Source organism: Anabrus simplex, chromosome 2 (genome assembly GCF_040414725.1).
Source record: "Anabrus simplex isolate iqAnaSimp1 chromosome 2, ASM4041472v1, whole genome shotgun sequence".
Taxonomy (NCBI): domain Eukaryota; kingdom Metazoa; phylum Arthropoda; class Insecta; order Orthoptera; family Tettigoniidae; genus Anabrus; species Anabrus simplex.
In genome coordinates this window covers 1,187,362,014-1,187,377,237 of record NC_090266.1, presented here as the reverse complement: position 1 = coordinate 1,187,377,237, position 15,224 = coordinate 1,187,362,014, and the positions used below count along the sequence as shown (strand labels likewise).

The following is a 15,224-nucleotide window of genomic DNA, read 5'->3' as shown; positions in this document are numbered from 1 at the left end:
TACATCACACCAACTACCAACTATTTCAGAAACCTGTAACAGTGAATAAATTTCTCAATTCATAAAGGGCATCTGGCCATAAATTAAGCGAAGTTCCCCAAGATGCGAGAGAAGTGGCGAATGCAGAAATAAAATGATATTAACTGCAGACCCATACCTTATTTTTCCAGCCCGTTTTAGAGTAACGATGGCTTTCTTTTATTATACTTTAAATAAAGCTCAGTAAAGATAAAGAACATGACTTCTTGTTGAAGATCAGGCTGCAGGGAGTTAAAGGATTACACAGTTGTAAGATATAAAAGTAAACGGTAAGTAGGCCTATAATTTACGCATAAACATGTGAATACGGTCCGTGAAAGGTTAGTGTTATTTATAATTGTATTATTATTATTATTATTATTATTATTATTATTATTATTATATGGAGCCAAACAAAGGTCATTGGCCCCCATTATGTATCATTTACTAGGCTTATGCTTAAGAGCAATGTACGCAAGTATAGTGTTTGTTTCCAAATGAATAACAAATTCTTGGTTTTATGTCCCGCAGACTACTACTACTGTTTTTGGAGAAGCCGAGGTGCCAGAATTTTGTCCAGCAGGAGTTCTTTCTGCAGCAAAATGGACAGCTCAAAATGGTGTTAAATAATAGAATATAAAATCATCTTAGCCAGTCTGTTAGGATTATGCCCAAATACTGAAATCTCAGCTAACTTCCAGGCATCTGTAGTATTGTTTTTAAACCTACCTTCTGAATTACGAGAAGATTCAAAAGGTTAGGTCCGGTAGATCAGTCTTAGTTCATGCTGACTTTCGGTGGCATGTTGAATTACTCCATTACCTCTATCCTTAATTTTCGGGTATCCTTTTCAATATCAACCCATAAACAATTTCTGCACGCGAAATACGTTCGTGTGGCTCGGATTCCATTGAAGACTCTAGGTCTCATGACTACTGATTTACAGTAAAACTTCTGGTTACGTGAAATCTCAAGCTTACTTTTATGATAACAGACACGCCTAAATAACGAGATCATCATACTTCTGAACCCTCAAAAATTATTCGGATGTCCCCAAGCCATGTGCCTTCCAAATTTTGAGTTGGTGTCATCCTTCACTTGTCACACGTTCGATAGGATAGTGTAGTAGCGTGGCATTGTATAGAAGAGTGAAACATGGACATTAACTAGCTCTGAAAGAAAGAGAACAGAAATCTCTGAAATGTGGCGATACAAAAGAATGCTGATGGTGAGATGGGTAGATGAATGAAGAGATACTGAATCGAATTGATGATAAGAGAACGATTTGGCGAAAGTTGACCTGAAGAAGAGATACAAATGTTAGGATACATCTTAAGTTAGGACTTGGTTCAATTAGTTTTTGAGGGGTGTCTAGGCGGTAAAAACGGCCGGGGTAGACCAAGATATGAATCTGACAAACAGATTAGAGTAGATGTATGATGTAGGAACGTAGAAATGAAAAGGTTAGCCCAGGATAAGGGAGTATGGAGGGCTTGCACCAAACCAGTCTATGGACCGATGACCCGGAGAACAACAGTGTAGTAGCCAGTAAAGAGTTGTTACTCCTGGTGTATTCTCTATGAATTAATCTCAAGGAAACTACAAACTTCTGACAAGTGCACCTCATTACCCGGGATTCACCGCGGTCCTTTCACTACGAACAATCAAACTTTCGAAGTAGTTTTATATCAAACTGCAGTAACATTTAAAAAAAAAACACGTGTTTGGACGTTGGCGAGCCAGTTTTTAACTCCAGCTGGGTCAAGGGTAAATTTTCAGGCATTCTGAGCCAGAATTTACTTAGGTTAGGATGGCCTGTTGCTCTTCGGACCTCTTCTTGCTAACAGCACGCGGCTACCCATCCAAATATGATTACGTCCAATATTGCTTATCTTCGGAGATTTCGCGTAATTCGGTATTTCAGTGAGAATATGTCGATGGTGAAATTATTATTATTTTTTCTATTTGCTTTACGTCGCACCGACACAGATGGGTCTTATGGCGACGATGGGATAGGAAGGCCTAAGAATGGGAAGGTAGCGGCCGTGGCCTTAATTAAGGTACAGCCCCAGCATTTGCCTGGTGTGAAAATGGGAAACCACGGAAAACCATTTTCAGGTCTGCCGACAGTGGGGCTCGAACCCACTATCTCCCGATTACTGGATACTGGCCGCACTTAAGCGACTGCAGCTATCGAGCTCGGTATTATTATTATTATTATTATTATTATTATTATTATTATTATTTTACAATTTGCTTTACGTCGCACTAACACAGCTATGTCATACGGCGACGATGGAATAGGAAAGGTCTGAGGAAGCGACCGTGGCCTAAGGTACAGCCCCAGCACCGGCATTTGCCTGGTGTGAAAAAGGGAAACCAAGGAAAACCATCTTCAGGGTTTTCGACAGTGGGGTTCGAACCCATTATTAGATAATAATAATAATAATAATAATAATAATAATAATAATAATAATAATAATAATAATAATAATAACAGTGTAGGAGCCCATACAATGCAAGGTCAGTAAACGCATTGTGTGGTGCTGGCCTGACGTCTGGTCAGAGGTGACTGACCCCACCTACGTGCGCTTGGAGGCTATTTCTTTAGTTTTGCGAATATTTCCTATGAGTTTTGACATAAGACACGTTTGGATCGTGGAAAGAGATGCGTGGTGTCCAGCTCATTAGGCAGCCTCCAAATAAAGCTTGGCTGGGATGTAAAAGAGAGAGAGAGAGAGAGAGAGAGAGAGAGGGAGGGAACGAAAATGTGGGAGAGGAACCGGTTGGTTCCGTGTTACTCAACAGGTGGCCATCACACAGGACGTCGGGGGCGTTATACCTACCACAACTGTGCGAACTATCATCCACCCACCTACGTCAGGTCCTTTGCGAGGTAACAAAATGTTCGTGGAAATAAGATCAACTCTACGAATCCAAATTTCAGGTGCGAGCCCACAACTGCAATGGAATCATGGATTTAGTGTTATATCTGGCGTATTTTAGACCACCTCATTTTCCGGCTTTGGCGCCAGCTGGTAAATGCTGGTAGTGATAGGGATATTCGATAAACAAACTATAATTTCAAAGGGAATTGAAACGGAGTTAGTCACAGGGGAGTGTAATAAAGGTAATTAGAAATATTTCTATCACACTGAGTCAAAACTTGTGCATGTCTGTCGGATTCGAAGCTGTTTCGCAAGAAGAGCCGCAGCGGAAGAATGTTGGACTTCAAAAGTATGGTGAAATAAATAGGAAACACACAGGGTGTTAAGGAGCCTGAGGAAAACTTGTTTCTTCCTAGACCCCTTCAACGGGCTATAACTGTCTAAATGAGACGACATATGAACGTACGAGTGCTACAAAGTACAAATACATACAACGCATCGTAACTTAACTCAATGTCGCCATTTCCCTAGGGTAAAAGTCTTAACTTTCGACCGCAGCGACGGAAAATTCAACGTAGCTAATGCTTAATGTTTATTTACATTGTGTCTAAAATAGAAATTCGAAGAACCCCTTGTAGCACAAATGAACCAATTTGTAAGTTAATCGTTTTTGAGAAAGGCCTTAAAATATAGTCAATTTTGGGTATTATGTTGCGAAAAGAAGTTGATCAATCTCAAGCAACTTCTTAAAAGAAGCTTGGTTGCGACGAATCTTTTTGCATTTCAAATTATCCTGTTCTAATCAACAAGCAATGGAGAAACTCGCTGAGAAGCAATCTGTGTGAGGAATATTGGAAACATTCTCTGAACTCGCGCAACCTTTGTCAGTCTTTATTTCACGTCAGTACATGTGTAGTAATTCTTCCCATGCGCCCAGTACGATGTAAACATAGACAAGTGTGTCGTACCGGATACGCCGGCTCAAGCATGTGGTGACATCCGGTGGGTCCCGTCCAGCCTTGCCTTGGGCAGATCCACCAGCCGGTTCGAGGTCCCCACAGTCCATGCACGCAACGGCTGACCTCGCGGCTGGCTTCCAGATAACCTCACTTCCGTCCGAAGTCATAGCTGGGCTTCTTCGTTTCCTGGCTATCGACACCCCATAAAGCATTCCAGAGATGAACTTAATCAAGTTTGTGGTCACTTGCTTCCTTTATAATGTCTCCGGGAGTTGGGCTCAAGCCGCAAACGCCCAGCGTCGCAGGAAACGTGAACAAATTGTATCACATGGAGTTTTATACAGACCTCAAGCTGAGAAGCAGTATATTAGATTAACAAAGAACATATGTGAAGAAACAATGCCCATACCTTCCTTACTCCCCGAGAATTATTTCTACCGAGTGAGCTGACCGTGGGGCTGGAGCCGCGCAGCTGTTGAGCTTGCATTCGGGAGATAGTGGGTTCGAACCCCAAATCGACAGCACTGAAGACTGTTTTCGGTGGTTTCCTATTTTCACACCAGGAAAATGCTGGGCTGTAACTTAATTAAGGCCACGGCCGCTTCCTTCCCACTCATATCCCTTTCCTATCCCATCGTCACCGTGAGACATATCTGTGTCGGTGCGACGTACAGCCAATTGTAAAAAAATAGCACGAATTTCCCCTCACACACCCACCAAGGTAGCACAGTACCCAGTGCCTACCGTGCTGAGCAACTGACTCCAAGTCGGTAGGTTCGATCCTGGCTCTGTTAGGCGTTTCTGAAGATGCTGAAACACGACAACCTCGTGTCGGTGGATTTATCGGTATGTAAAAGAACTCCTTCGGGACAAAATTCCAGCACCTCAGCGTCTCTGAATACCGCAAAAAGTTCGTGGGACGTAAAATATTATCATTATTTATTACTACTACTACTACTATTATTATTATTATTATTATTATTATTATTATTATTATTATTATTATTATTATTATTATTCACAGTACCAGAGGATATGGTGATCAGGAGACAGCCAACAGCCTCCCTTGAAATATAATAATAATAATAATAATAATAATAATAATAATAATAATATAATGGCGTGTGACCTCCGGAGAGGCCTGGTGCAGGTCTTTCGGGTTGATACCCTATAGGCGGCCTGCGCATCTGAGAGGATGGAGCTCTACCGAAAATGAATTCTAATGTTGAAGACAGCACAAATACCCAGACCCCGAGCCAATGAAAATTAAAATCTACGACGCGGCCAGAAATCGAGCCCGTGACCCACTAGACCAAAGGCCAGCATGCTAACTTCTTAGCCATGGAGCCGGACCTTCAGTAGTTATTCAAGTTTTCACTATTCCGACTCTAGGACAGGCTGGATTTGTTCGGAACAAGTCCACCACATCATCTCAAGTACGTGCAAGATAATGGGAGGGAAGTACGCATACTTCCTGGCTCAAAAAGTATTAGGTAGAAAATGTGAAGTACAGGAGTACAAGCACGATCGAAAGAAGGAGCATATTGTCATAGAGATTTCTTGTCTAGTTAATGCATGGTTTTCTACAATTCAAATCTGTGCATGTAGAACGATTTTAAATGATAATATTCACCACAAATTGCCATAAACGCTGCTTGTCACTTTCCTGACAGAATAGATTGGACAAATGTATACTGAAGAATAAGACAAGCAATATTATTCTTCGAAAGACCAGAGGACGATGTGTTCAAAGTTGAAAGCTTACTATTCCGCACAGGCGTCCGTCCACTCAGCTTCACATTTCAGGGCCATTCTCAAATGTAAAAGAAATAAAATAATTGAAATATGGTCACATTCCCTAAAAGTTGCTACGTGTCTTTCTCAAAACTACACTCAGTTATATTCGATTCATTTCTCAGGTAACTACGCTAAGCCGTCAGCTTTGTGTTCATTTCGAATGCAATGATTAAAATCCTCATGACTGAAATATTCCTTTGATGTTCTTACTTCCCTACTGAAGTAATACGTCACCATCTTCAAAAAGAGTTAAATGGTTTTATTATTTATCTCAGATATTTTGACACGTATCCTCTTTTCTTAAGTACATGTACAAATCATCCGTAAGTAGGCCCTATGACAGAGGATACGTGGTACCAACCAAACTAACGGAAATACACACTACTTCATTACTTCTGGAACAATTACAGTGGTACACACTCCCTTCATCGCTAGAAATGTTACATGAAAGAACAGCGTAAAAATTCTAGTACAGCACATTTTCATAAATTGAGAGATGGGGAAAATTCCTTTTCTTTAGTACGGACATGCCTTCGTTTGCTATACTGGATGGAAATTAAATGTTAAGGAAACTCCACATTATGTCTCTTAAAATGCCACCAGTTTCGAAGCAATATTTCAAATGCGCATTCCAAGTAAAAAACTCAAAACTGAAAAGTAAAAATATGTTTGGAAATGTAGACCTCAAATTCTCCTATATACCACTAAAACTTTAACTCGAATATTCCGTGTAAAAGTAGTATATATGAAATAAGCAGCAGACGAGCAGCTCCTGAGCAGTGTATCAACTCAACTAAGTATGGACTGCACGAGCTGGTGAGGAACGTACAGGAATTTAACGAGTGTCTGATATATCTTGGGAGTTCTCAGAAGAGTACAAGTTGGCAGCAGCTCCGCACCGTATATTATTTCAGGGGAACAAATTGGCCGATACGCGCTACCAACCAAACTAACGGAAATACACATCACTTCAAGGATTAAGAAAATAATAGTAAGGAATAATTCATTTAAAACTGCATTGCAGAAGCGTTAGTATTGTGGATATCATCCCACTCCAATAAATGATTACAAAATACGTGATTATTATCATTATTATTATTATTATTAATATTATTATTATTATTATTATTATTATTATTATTATTATTCCGGTCATCAGTTTGATGCAAATCGACCTTCATGGTGCAGTAGGTTACTCGTCGTCCTTCTGCTTCCAAAATAATGGGTTCAATACTATTCAAGAGAGTTTAAATGCTACAACTAAGATTTTTTTACTGCCCAGCACGTTAAAAAAATCACGGCTCAAAATTCCGACACTCTGGCGTCCTTTAAGGTCTATAACAATTGAAGGGAAGTGAAATTATTATTCCACCCTTACCAGTTATAATCCCATAGAACTTTTTATAGAATTCATTATTCGGGTTACAAGAAAACAAGGGGAGAAAAATACAAGAAGAATTTGAAAACTACACATTACCTATCTAAAAGGAATTTATGAGACATTCACATTAGAGAATGCACCAAAATAGTAGAAGGAGATCAAAATTCATTCTACACTGACCAGAAAAATTAATGGATATCACTTTAATTTTCAAACGAAAATGTATGTTAAATTGTGAAACATTTGTTTTGTTATTTACACGAATTGTTTAATGAAAATAAGTAACTAAGGGTAGCATAAACAGACAGGTACTACTTAGATAATTCTTCCGTCCGCCTCTGTGGTGTAGTGGTTAACGTGATTAGCTTCCACCCTCGGAGGCCCGGGTTCAATTCCCGGCTCTGCCACGAAAGTTGGAAAGTGGTACGAGGGCTGGAACAGGGTTCACTCAGCCTCGGGAGGTCAACTAAGTTGAGGTGGGTTCGATTCCCACCTCAGCCACCCTCGAAGTGGTTTCCCACTTCTCATCCAGGCAAATGCCGGATTGGTACCTAACTTAAGGCCACGGCCGCTTCCTTTCCTCTTCCTTGGCTGTCCCTTCCAATCTTCCCATCCCTCCACAAGGCCCCTGTTCAACATAGCAGGTGAGGCCGCCTGGGCAAGGTACTGCTTGTACGAGTTGTATCCCTCCGACCCAATGTCTCACGCTCCAGGACACTGCCCTTGAGGCGGTAGAGGTGGGATCCCTCGCTGTGTCTGAGGGAAAATCGACCCTGGAGGGTAAACAGATTAAGAAAGAAAGAAAGAAAGAAAGAAAGAAACATTCGTCCATGAAAATAATGTAATTTATAAAACAAATGTTTCACAATTTAACATGCTCTCTGCTTTGAAAATTCAAGTGATCCATTAATTTTGCGGGTCAGTGTATTGCTTTTAGTGTTCCCTTCAACTTGCTTGTAACTGTACGCCATTATAGAAAATTCATCATGAAGAAAATTGTTGGTCTATTACAGTTTGAATTCCTTCATATTTAAATGCAAGGCATAATTGTCCCCCATACTTGTTTTTGTGATTCACTGGTAGATTCTTATGCAAAGTGAAGTATTTGTGTGTCGAGGGCCTTGGCATATTTGACGAGCACTTGCCGGAGGGTTCACTGTGCCGTGCGCGCGCTCTCACGATACAGCAAACCAGAGAATACCTAGAATAACAGCAACTGCCTTCATTCTTCAGAATTTACCACACATTGTCCGGCTCCATGGCTAAATGGTTAGCGTGCTGGCCTTTGGTCACAGGGGTCCCGGGTTCGATTCCCGGCAGGGCCGGGAATTTTAACCATAATTGGTTAATTCCCCTGGCACGGGGACTGGGTGTATGTGTCGTCTTCATCATCATTTCATCCTCATCACGACGCGCAGGTCGCCTACGGCAGTCAAATCAAAAGACCTGCACCTGGCGAGCCGAAGTCCTCGGGCACATCCCGGCACTAAAAGCCATATGCCATTCCATTTCATACCATACATTTGAACGTAGTCCGCCTCTGTGGTGTAGTGGTTAGTGTGATTAGCTGCCACCCCCGGAGGTCCGGGTTCGATTCCCGGCTCTGCCACGAAATTTGAAAAGTGGTACGAGGGCTGGAACGGGGTCCACTCAGCCTCGGGAGGTGAACTGAGTAGAGGTGGGTTCGATTTCCACCTCAGCCATCCTGAAAGTGGTTTTCCGTGGTTTCCCACTTCTCCTCCAGGCAAATGCCGGGATGGCACGGCCGCTTCCTTCCCACTTCCTTGTCTATCCCTTCCAATCTTCCCATCCCCACACAAGGCCCCTGTTCAGCATAGCAGGTGAGGCCGCCTGGGCGAGGTACTGGTCATCCTCCCCAGTTGTATCCCCCGACCCAGAGTCTGAAGCTCCAGGACACTGCCCTTGAGGCGGTAGAGGTGGGATCCCTCGCTAAGTCCGGGGGAAGAACCGACCCTGGAGGGTAAACAGATTACGATACGATACGATACATTTGCACATAATGTACCGCAAGTCTAGCTAATATTATTTGTAATAAAGACGCAAAAGGACTGAATGGGTAATTTCAAAAATTGTGAGTCGTGAAGAAACTGTACTAGTCCGGTGGTATTTGAAGGTGCTCAAATTAGTCAGCTTCGTGTCGGTAGATTTACTGGCACGTAAAATAACTCATGCGGGACAAAATTTTGGCCCTTGGGCGTCTCCGAAAACCGTCAAAAGTAGTTAGCGGGACGTAAAAACAATAACATTATTATTATTTCATTATTTGTGGAACTATTACAGTGGTCAAAGCTCCCTTTATCGCTGAAACGTTACATGAAAGAAAAGCATGAAAATTCTAGTACAGCACATTTTCATAAATTGAGAGATGGGGAAGATTCCTTTTCTTTAGTACGGGCATGCCTTCGTTTGCTATACTGGATGAAAACGAAATGTTTAGGAAGTTCCACATTTTGTCACTTAAAATGCCAGCAGTCTTCAAAGCGAAATTTCAAATGCACCTTCCAAGTAAAACACTCAAAACTGAAAAGTTAAAAAGTTTGGAATTGAAGACCTCAAATTTTCCTATGTAGAACTAAAACTTGAACTTTCTGCGCAAAATTAGTGTATATGAAATAAGCAGATAGCTCCTGAGCAGTGTATCAACTGGTCGGAATATCAACTGGACTGGTCGGAATATTTTTCGTTTTTTGTTTTGTTTACTTTGTTTAACGTCACACAAACATTAGAGGATGAACGGCAACGGTGGAAAAAGAATGGGTCTGGACTTGTAACGTAGCTGACGTGGCTTTAATTAAGATACAACTTCAGTATTTTTCTGTTGTAAAAATGCGAAACCACAGACAACAATATTTGGGGCTGCCAACCATCCGGCTTGAACCTGCCATCTTCAGAATGCAATCTGATAGCCGGCAGTGAACATAATATAACTCAGTTAATTACGATCAATGAATGTTGACGTAGGAGAGGAGCAATTTCTATGCCTACTACAGTTTCAATTGACTATAAAAACGAGAACTGAGGGGTGTCTGCCCAAATGGTGTTATTTCCCCTTCAGAACTTTTTTAGTACTTCGTCCACATCCATCGCAGTAGTTTAATACTATCGAATGCCTTGAGCAATCCAGACCAGAAAGATGGAATTCTTTAAAAGAAGTACCATACCCGATCATGGGTACGTTCCATGTTCCTTTAATTATACGTTTCCTTGTGTTTTTCCACAACTTTCTTATGGTGGAAATAGCACCATTTGAACAGACACTCCTCCGTTGTGGTTGTAAGGTCAATCAGGTTAAAGTATGAAACGACACAGTTTCACTCGCTATATACTGAACAATCCACGTGAACAATTCAAATAAAGTTGTCTGTAATCAAATGTACAGCCTGAAACAGTCTCCATCTTACAACAGCTTTGTATAATTTCTACTACTTTGTGGATTACACATACAGGACAAGCTTAACTCAGCCATACAGCACATTGAGATCCCCTGTGGAGTAAGAGGTAATAATATTAATTTCGTGTGGCTACTTCTAGCCGAGTGCAGCCCTTGTAAGGCAGACCCTCGATGAGGGGGTAAGGGGTAGAAGCAAAGGAGGCACGGCACTTCATATCCACTTAATCAGACCTATAAAATATTTGTTGCGTTGCTAGCTGATGCTGCAGTTAGAAGCTTGATAGTCACGTGTTGCATCAATGGACGAGAATATGTTGGAAACTTCTCATCATTTAACGAATTCCTTCTTTCAAATTTGCTTTACGTCGCACCGACGCAGACAGGTTTTTCGGCGACGATGGGATAAGAAAGGGCTCGGAGTGGGAAAGAAGCGACCGTGGCCTTAATTAAGGTGCAGCCCCAGCATTTGCCTGGAGTGAAAATGGGAAACCATGGGAAACCATCTTCAGGACTGCCGACAGTGGGGTTCGAACCCGATATCTCCCGTATGCAAGCTCACAGCTGCGCGCCCCTAACCGCACGGCCAACTCGCCCGGTTTAACGAACTTCATAATGTTAATTTTACGGTTTCCGAAAATGCCGAAGAGCTCGAATTTGTTTACGCAATAAAATTCTCAGACAGTACTGCGGGATCGAACTCGCCAACATTGGCTCTATCGTCTGAGGCAATCAGCTAGGCTTAACGAATTTCATTTCTTAGCTAATACGGATATTCTCGATTTGTCAGTAAAGTGAACACAGACAGGAAGTTCTAACGCCACTATTAAGAATTATACTTTCACAACATAATGGAAAATTGAATAAAAATTTTCTGAAATGAACTAATACATTCTGACCCAGATTAAACGCAACTAATATTTCCGAGTCATCTGTAATATCGCATCTTTAGTCTGTTTCAATAATAATAATAATAATAATAATAATAATAATAATAATAATAATAATAATAATAATATAGCTTTGCGCAACAATGCTGAAATATGATGTGCTTCAAGGACACGCTTAGCCCAGGTGTACGTGAATGAAGTGAATTGGCTCTTCTCTGTGTGGAGAGAATAGATTACATTCCTCTTGCAATCACAGATGACCAGGGTTACTGATTATATGCAGTTATTATTAATTTAAAATACAAAAGGTATTCCAAACAAAACAAGAATATTACAAAATTTAACAACAATTTTCTTGTATTTATCCCATTCCTTTTACCAGAAATAATCATACAATAATTTCGTTGCTATTTGCTTTACGTCGCACCGACACAGATAGGTCTTATGGTGACGATGGGATAGGAAAGACCTAGGAATGGGAAGGAAGCGGCCGTGGCTTTAATTAAGGTACAGCCCCAGCATTTGCCTGGTGTGAAAATGGGAAACCACAGAAAACCATCTTCAGGGCTGCCGACGGTGGAGTTCGAACCCACTATTTCCCGGATGCAAGCTGATAGCTACGCGCCCCTAACCGCGCGGCCAACTCGCCCGGTCATACAATAATCAAAGAGGTATGGACTTCATGATGTATTTCGTGAACTTCAAGTATGTTCTACAGTCTACAATCCCCAATAATGCATATTTTCACTACTTACTACGTGAAAAATATCTTTCTTCACCGTCTATCCATTTTCCTTCCCACATTCCTCTATGAAATACATATTACAAAGCACAATGTGCACAGGTTGATATTACTGTTGTCGTTCACTCATTACAGAGGCTATTGTCCGGCTCCATGGCTAAATGGTTAGCGTGCTGGCCTTTGGTTACAGGAGTCCCGGGTTCGATTCCCGGCAGGGTCAGGAATTTTAACCATAATTGATTAATTTCGCTGGCATGGGGGCTGGGTGTATGTATCGTCTTCATCATCATTTCATCCTCATCACGACGCGCAGGTCCTCCTACAGGCGCCAAATCAAAAGACCTGCACCTGGCGAGCCGAACTTGTCCTTGGACACTCCCGGCACTAAAAGCCATACGCCATTTCATTACATTACAGAGGCTATTAACATCTTTATTAATCAGCCTCCTAAGTTAGGGAATTTGGAACCTATCTGTTAACTTGAATTATCTGTAATATAGGGTTCTGGATCTTAAGAAAGGCATTGGTGCCTATAGACTTGAATGAAGAACATACGTACTATCCCAGTGTTTGCCTGGAGAGAGCATGGAACAATGAGAAAAATGTTCTCTGGTGTCTACTGCAAGCCATCGAAGCCTGCAAGCGAACCACTCAGCTGTAGCGCACCGGCTCTATACAGTACGTACTTCAAACACATTCGATAATAGTGAAGTGGACACATGACCGCCGCACCGTTCAAAAACAAATAAAACCATTGTTTGCGGCACAATTTTTAACCGATGTGATTGCTGCCATTTACTTTATTAGAAAAATGAGACTTGGCTTCATCTATATTGATACTGCAGGGCATTTGTGTTTATATCCAAGCCGAGAGGGCCACGATCCAGCCAATAAAATACAAATTGGATCCCGCAACTCACTCCGGCTTGGGCCACCAAACGCCTTTCAAGCAGGACTAAGAATAGCAATTTATCCACCAGCGGTTCAGTTCCTTGTATCAATGTGGCATTAGCAAATCGAAAATAATAAGATTTTACGTAACTCAGAAGCACGTAATTCTCAGCAATAAACCGGTTACTATAGTGACCGTGAAGTAGAAAAGAATAGCATAACGACAACCTTGAATATACCACTACCCGTCATACAGTTTATGATAAGTGAAGACCTAATGAACAAGTATCTTAATAAGATTAGCTGTAAAATGTCATTTCTAAATGTAATGACATAACGTGAAATATGCTGTACACCTCAACCGCAATTTTCAAACACAATATGCGAGATTTATTCATCCTCATAAACCAATATGCGGTATATGTATACTAAGTGAACAGGCTTTGATGATAGCAGATCACGTCCTCTGCACTACTGCCACAATATACTTCGGAAAATGCCATACTCAGACCAGCAAATTGCATTTATACTTTATCATTTTATATAAACGTCAGTGTCAAACAACCGAGCGAGTTGGCCGTGCGGTTTGAGGCGCGCAGCTGTGAGCTTGCATCAGGGAGATATTGGGTTCGAGCCCCACTGTCGGCAGCCCTGAAGATGGTTTTCCGTGTTTTCCCATTTCCACACCAGGCAAACGCTGGAGCTGTACCTTAATTAAGGCTACGGCTGCTACCTACCCACTCCTTTGCCCTTTCCTATCCCACCGTCGCCATAAGACCTATCCGTGTCGGTGCGGCGTAAAGCCACTTATAAATAAATAAAAAGTGTCAAACAACTCGTTCGTAGACCTACGACATTTATTATTACTAATTTCTTCTTCCTTCGATTTTCCCACATCCTGGTGTGGTCGCGGGAGTGAACTGTTTCATACATGTGGGCTTGACTCTGTTTTACGACCGGATGCTCTTCCTAACGCCAACCCTACCTGGAGAGATATATTCACTATTGCGTGTTTCTGTGGACGTTAGCAGTTTGGTGTATTGTGTGTGTATGAAAAGGAGAGTACAAACACAGGCACCCAATCTCCGAGTCAGAGGAATTAAGCAGACGCGATTCAAATCCCCGACCTAGCCGAGAATCGAACTCGGGACCCGACTGAACCGAAGACCTCGGCGCTGACCATTCAGACTTATAACTATTATAATAAATTATATTACCATTGATACACTTCGGGGTTGGGATGAGGTGCTGCGGTCCACCGTGAGAACTTTTATTTTTTTAAATCTCAGACGTCATTGGTTGCTGCCCTTCTGGTTTACACAGGTCTCAAGAAGATGCTTCATGTGGAGCTTGCTCGATGATCTGCTAGTACTAGCAAGAACCGAATTGAGAATCATGCTATCGAAGATTATTATTATTATTATTATTATTATTATTATTATTATTATTATTATTATTATTATTATTATTATTATTATTATGTGAGCAAAATGTATGATCTACTTTATTTACTGAATAGAGTAAGATTGGTATTCGTAAAGGATCTAACGAACGCGAATGTACGCTAATGATAATAAAGATGATTATTTTTGTTTTAAGGGACTTAACGGTCTTGTTTTCAGTCTCACTCTTAAATATACAGTATAGTCAATGAATTATGTGTGTGACCGCGTGCTTGGAAGATAAAAGCCATCTTCGAAGGAAATAACCCATATTAATTCATTAGAGTGTTTGTCTCAGAAGGTAAGTACAATAACCAGTATCACCAAAATTATAACAATAATATACTCATAAATTGTGGTATGGCGGTTAACAAAGAATAAACTAACCTGTTTATTGGTTGGCGGTCACAACTACAATAATGCTTCATTAAATATGCTAGTCGTACACAAGCTACTGTTAGACTTCTGCGGTTATGCACACAGTTACACACTCAATGGAAGCAATTAGCTAGCCAATCGATTGATCTTAACATGGTGATTATTTCCCAAGAACATGTCTTAGTCGTCTATTTCCTAACAAAGAACAATAAAAATAAAAGCAGAAACCAAGGTAGTTCCGTTACGAATTCAGATCCGGAACTAAATACTGTAGTCCTTTCAGCTGTTCACGGCAAATCGACTTTTTCAAGAAGATTTGCCATCAGAAGAACGTGCCTTCTCCCGCTGTGAACAGCACTAAGGAGATCTGTATCTACAATTAACCTCAGCAAACTATGATAAAAATACAGATGCGTTTAATACTGGAGT

The 15,224-nt window shown here is 41.1% G+C and overlaps 1 protein-coding gene across 1 annotated transcript in view; it reads right to left on the bottom strand.

Moving 5' to 3' along the window:
* Positions 1–15,224, bottom strand: part of Traf4 (TNF receptor associated factor 4) — a 91,643-nt gene that overhangs the window by 57,666 nt on the left and 18,753 nt on the right. The gene's annotated exons all lie outside the window — the stretch shown is intronic.